The 5,606-nt window shown below is 50.4% G+C and overlaps 1 long non-coding RNA gene across 1 annotated transcript; it reads left to right on the top strand.

Annotated features, from left to right (window-relative positions):
* Nucleotides 1-874: 874 nt before the first annotated feature.
* LOC108512279 (uncharacterized) lies at nt 875-5,606 on the top strand. Its single transcript, XR_001880556.1, has 3 exons — nt 875-1,006; nt 1,571-1,865; nt 3,135-5,606. It is a non-coding gene; the product is annotated as an uncharacterized LOC108512279 (long non-coding RNA).

The following is a 5,606-nucleotide window of genomic DNA, read 5'->3' on the forward strand; positions in this document are numbered from 1 at the left end:
CCCAGCACAGGCCCAGTGCTAAATAAAGCCACTTCTTATCATTGTGGTTAGAGAAGATAACTCCAACACCCGAGGGGGCAGCCGGGCTTAGTGTTCTTGTCCTGAGCCTGCTGAGGTGCTATGATGAGGCCAAGGTCACCGTCTGAACAGCAGTGCAATCAGGACTCCACCCGGTCCCTGGGGCATATCTGCAGGTCCATTGGGCCTCAACTTCAGGGAGCAGGGGCCAGGCCGAGCTCCCCAAGGCCTTGGGTGCCCCAGCTCAGGCCAGCTGCTCTGACACAGCCCACACTTTGTGGCCAGAGGCGAGGCAGGGCAGTGGGGGAGACCTACCAGACAGGTGGCATCTCAGGCCTCCCAGATGAGTGGGACAAAGGGATGTGCTGGAATTCCACCTCCCAGAGCAGCTCCTCCCCGGCCAGGGAACGGAGGTGGACTTTGGGGCCTGAGAATCGTTGCCAGCGGATGGAGGCTTTGTTTGCTTCACTGAGTCCCCAGACCAGGGGCCGGCCGGAGAGAGGGCTCTTTCCTGAGAGGCTGGACTTTCCCACAGGAACAAAGTGGGGCTTGTTAGCCGGGCATGAATCTTGGCGTGGGGCGGCCCGGGCCAGGCTCAGCGCTGCCAGGCGGCGGCTCCGCGATATCAGGCAAATTCCGCCTTCCCCACAGCTGGGGCTGACAGCAGGAAGCCCCAGGGAGGCTCCGGACAAAGGCAGAAAAATGGGCCACGTTTATTCATTCACTGACCAGCCCGGGCCTGGCTGGCCCAGGGGCCCTGTCTCCATGGCTACGGGCAGCCTTCAGTGCTCCTGGTTGGCTCCTCTGTGACCACAGCCCCTCCACGGCCACACACCCCAACACACAGAGACACAGCATCATGAAAGCAGAGGCTGCCTCGGGACGGCTCTGCCCCGGGGAGCGTGGGGCCATCTGAGCCAAACAGAATCGAGGGCTTGGACACAACCCAGGGTGTGAGTTGAGCTCTGAATGTCAAGACTAGTCCTGGGTGAGTCAGGCAAAGGCAACAGGTTCAAATCCACACACCAGCTAAGCACCTACTGTGTGCAGCACGGGAGTGTGTCTGTCAAGCCAACTCGGTTTGTTCTCACTCGTCCGGTTTGAAAATAGAGGCTGGGGAGCCCAGTGAGAAAGGCACACCCTTTGCCTTGGGAAGGTGTCAGGCAGGAACTGTCATTGGCATTGAGTCTTGAAGGATGCATAGGAGTTTGCCAAGCAGGGAGGCAAAGGGCATTCCAGGCAGAAGGAACGGCTTGAGCACAGGCCCTGAGGCCTGCGATTAATGTGTAGAGTGATTAAGGTAACTGAAAGGCTCTTTGAACTGGAGTGGTGGGAAGAGGACGCAGCTGAAAATGAGGCAGTTGTGGGGGCGGGACAACCGTGCAGGGTGACTCAGAGAACCGGGGCCATCTGCTCCCCTGTCACTGTCATGCTAGAGAAGGCCCCCAGTAATTCCATGAGTTGTGAATTTCAGGGAGGACAGAAGGTTAACGTATAGCTAATACTTTGCAGTTTGCAGAGGCCTTTCATATATTCACATGATCTTATTTAGACCTATGGCCACCCAGCTGGGAGGGAGCTGACAGATGAGGAAACAGGCCCAGAGTGATGCCGGAGGTCTCCAAGCCAGGAAGTAGCCCATGGGGACTGGAATGCAGGGCCCTGAGCCTGACAGAACTCTCTGGGAAGGGGCTGGAGCCCCGAAGGATGAGCAAAATGATCATGATGATCTTTGTCCCTTGCTCGCAAGTTCTAAAACTGCTACAAAGGAGCAGCCACGAGTGTCCTCCCTTCCAGACCACTCCAAGCTGCTTCTAGAGGGACTGGAGATCCCCCAGCAGAAACAGGTCTAAATCCCGGGCAACTTAGAATCTGGGATATGGTGAATGGCTCAGAGGCTCGGAGCAGGCACAAGAGTGGCTCTCAATGTCTGATGGCCCAGACCACACTTCCTGTCTTTCACGGGCCCACGCTGCTTCTTTGGCCCTGGGTATCCCAGACGGAGCCAATGGGCTGGGCCTGCAAGGGTGACCTTGGGACCCAAAGGCTGGTGGGAGGGGGGTGCTATCAGACACTGCTATGACACAGTGTCATTTAGTCTTCACAACAACCTCTGTTTTGCAGGTGAGGAAACTGAAACTCTGAGAGCAGTAGCTTCCCTGAGCCGCGCAGCTGGAGAGCGCTGAGCCCACGGCAGAGCTGGGGCTTTTTGAAGGCGCACAGAGGAAGGGTTTGCTCCCCTTGCCGAGTTTCCTAGTGCTCATTTCCACCCCCAGCCCTCAGGTGTGTCTGACCTCTGCCCACTGAAAGGCGCTTTCCCTCACTCTGCTGCTGGGCTCGGTTGTCTGCTGTCTTTCTGCTGCCTCTGACTCCTGCCAACTTGACCTTGGCTTCTGGTTCCTTCTGCCTTTCAGAGCTTGACATTGTTGATCTTCATCCTGAAGTCTCGCCTGAGTCTCCTTCACCTGGTTGTGCTACCCATAAAATAAAAAAAAGGAAGAAAAAGGAAAAAAAAAAAGATAAAACCAAGAAAAATGAAGAAGAAGAGGGCTGTGGGATTAGCACCAAAGCCTCCTGGGTGTAGACCTGCCCTTTGGCCTCTTCTCAGGGTGCTTTTGGCTTTGGGTAAAGAAGAAATGATAATAATGATACCTAAAAACCATTTAGGACAGAAATGGCCAACATAGCATAGCAGGAGCGCCCTCCAATCTGGCACCTGAGGCAGGCATAGCTAATCGATCACAGCACTCTCTCTGGCTCAGCTTGGCCTCAGCTTCAGCATTGTTCTCAACACACAGATCAGGCAGCCACCACCAGGCAGAGTTGACACTCAAGATAACCTGAACTTGTCACCTTGCCTATGAGTCTGTGCTCTCCATTCAAGCTTCACTTTTGCCCCATTTGTCCAGGCAGGTGTAATTATCTTCATTTTACAGGTGAAGAGACTGAAGCCCAGAGTGATATTTTCTGCAACACACAGCTACTTCATGACAGAGCTAAGGATGAGAACTGAGGCCTCTCTCTCTGTCCCTGCTCAGGACATGTTTAAAAGCCCCCATGCAATCAAGGAGGTATCATTTGAATAGATGTATTCTTCCTCCTTTTTTGTTTTCCAGTCCCATTTTCCACTGCTTTGGTCAGGGAGTGAGTCCCCTGATGTCATCCGAGGATATGAGGCATCGCTAAATCTGGCCATCCCCTGAAGCACCCAGCCTCACCGACTTCCTGAAGCGTGGATGAACGCTGCTGCCACAAATGTGCTGTGACAGCCGCTGACAAGGAGAACGAGTGATGTTTGTGCCACCCTGCTGAGCATGAGGGAGCTGCTCGGGGAAGCCAGGAGCTGGGGCATCTCAATAGCACTGCGGGCAGCCTCGGGGGGATTCACAGCACACCCACCCCCAGATCACTGCTAATTCTGGGGGATAGATGACAAAGCTTTCTGACCTTGCACTTTCCTTTGGCTGCTAAACTGAATGAAGCCTGCTTCTTAGACCCAAGCCCCTGCTGAGTGTCTCACTGTCTCTTCTGGCCATCCTTGTCCCCAAACCCAGAACCCTCCTCTGAACCTCCACATGCAGTGGGTGCCAACTGTCTCCCACCTACCTGCCTGGGTCTCTGCCCCTCAGCTGCTCACAAGTGGCTGTGTTCTTCCACTCACCTGTTGGGATACCCACTGGCTCACCAGCCCCCATCCTCTCCACACCCGGTCTCACCTGCCAGGCTTGCCTTCTTCCCCGTCACCTGCAGACAGGTCCTTTTCCAGACACACCTGCCCTACTCCTACTGGTTGGCATGGTGAGACCCTCACTCCCTTCTCTCCAGGGTCCCATGTGCTCTCCTGGCACAAATTCATCCAGATATTTCTTGATCTAGCTCTGTCCCAGAAAGTGTTACCTTTGCAATGGCAAACACCTGTATTAATTGCCGTGCAAGTGACACATACTTATCATATGCTTGCCTGTTCCAGGCACCAATGGCTGTCTTTTTTGTTTTGTGACAGGTTCCAGTGAGTGAGTCTGACTTATAATTGTAGAGACTTAGCTCACATTCTCCTTCCTCCACCTTGACAATCGTGCTAATGACAAAGTTGTCATTTACTGAGCACTTGCCATGTACTAATCACTGTGCCAGGAGATTTATCTGCATGGACTCACAAAATCTTTGCAATATTCTGGAAGGAGAGGCAAGTATGTTCCTCTATTTTGTAGATGAGAAAACTGGGCTCAGAAAATGAAGCCATTTTGCCCCAGGTCACCCAACCGGCAAGTGGCAGAGCTATGTTTAAAAGTCAGGATTGTCTATTCCAGAGACCTTGTGCTGCCCACCATGGCACACTGCCTCTCCAGTCAAAGAAAGGTAGCTTAAAGATATCTGCCTTCCAAAATGCTTGGACATGTGTTAGAATATGGAAGAAGATAATATATGGTCCTGTCCTTGAAGAATTGATACTCTATTTGGGGAAACAAAGCAACTCACATTGCCAGCCAATATTTATTTAAATTTCATCTCAGAAAAATAGCAAAAGAGATTTTATTTAACCTGTCAACAGTGATTATCTGATTATGTCTGCTTGAGTATTCTGTAGGATAGACAGCTAAGGCAGTCATGGACTCAGTGGGAAAAAGTTCAGCCATCCATTACTAATATCTGTTTGGGGCACAGGCATGGGTAGTGGAAGTAGATGTGCCACCAATTTCATTTCTTTGCTTCTACATAGTAGAAAACTTGAGCATTTCTAATAACTTCCTAACTATATAAAGCAGACAAGAGAGGAAAGAGAAAGATACCGGTGTGATTGGGAGAGGCTGCCGGAGGAAGGTAAGATATGATCTATTTGGGGTCACTGTACCCCTGGGGCATGAGGCATCATCAAGGCCAGATTGAATTTTCTAAGGTATGATAAAAAGTTTGGTTCTTCCTTGTGCCTTGGCTCCTCTTCTCTAAAATGGCTAATTCTGTCCAACCAAGATCTACAAGGCCCTTTCTGCTGCCAAGATTTCTAAATAAAGATATCTAATAAGGATGGAATACTTCACAGCTCTCAACCTCCTCTCAGACCCATCAGCTCATTCATATATCATAACAAGCCCATGATGCAGCCATTTCAGAGATGAAAAACTGAGGTCCAGAGAGCTGACACTCATGTTAGCAGAAGTTAGTGGAACCCAGTTCTCTTAACTCTAACCATTCTCTAATCCAAAAGTATATTTACAAATTTTCAAATAATTAGGAAATGTTAGTAATATTTAGAAGCTCCTCAGGTGATTCTAGTTTTCAGCCAGGGTTGAGAATGTTGCTAAAAAGTAAGTTTTATGGCTGATTTCAGAGAAGGAAACAGAGGTTCAGAGTGGTTAAGCAACTTGTCCAAAGTCACACAGCCGGAACATAGTAGAGTAGTAGAGTGGAAATTCCACTGAAGGAGGCTGACTGTGTAACCCATGTGTCTATTGTGCCCCAGGCACTGTCACATATTATTTCATTTAATTCTCTCAACAACTTTATTTATTTTTAACTCTGAAAACTAATCCAGAAAAGTTAAATAACCAGCCCAAAACTGCAGAACTAATAAAAGGCAGCTAACAATG

This window comes from Rhinopithecus bieti, unplaced genomic scaffold, assembly GCF_001698545.2.
Source record: "Rhinopithecus bieti isolate Rb0 unplaced genomic scaffold, ASM169854v2 scaffold_29378, whole genome shotgun sequence".
Classification (NCBI taxonomy): domain Eukaryota; kingdom Metazoa; phylum Chordata; class Mammalia; order Primates; family Cercopithecidae; genus Rhinopithecus; species Rhinopithecus bieti.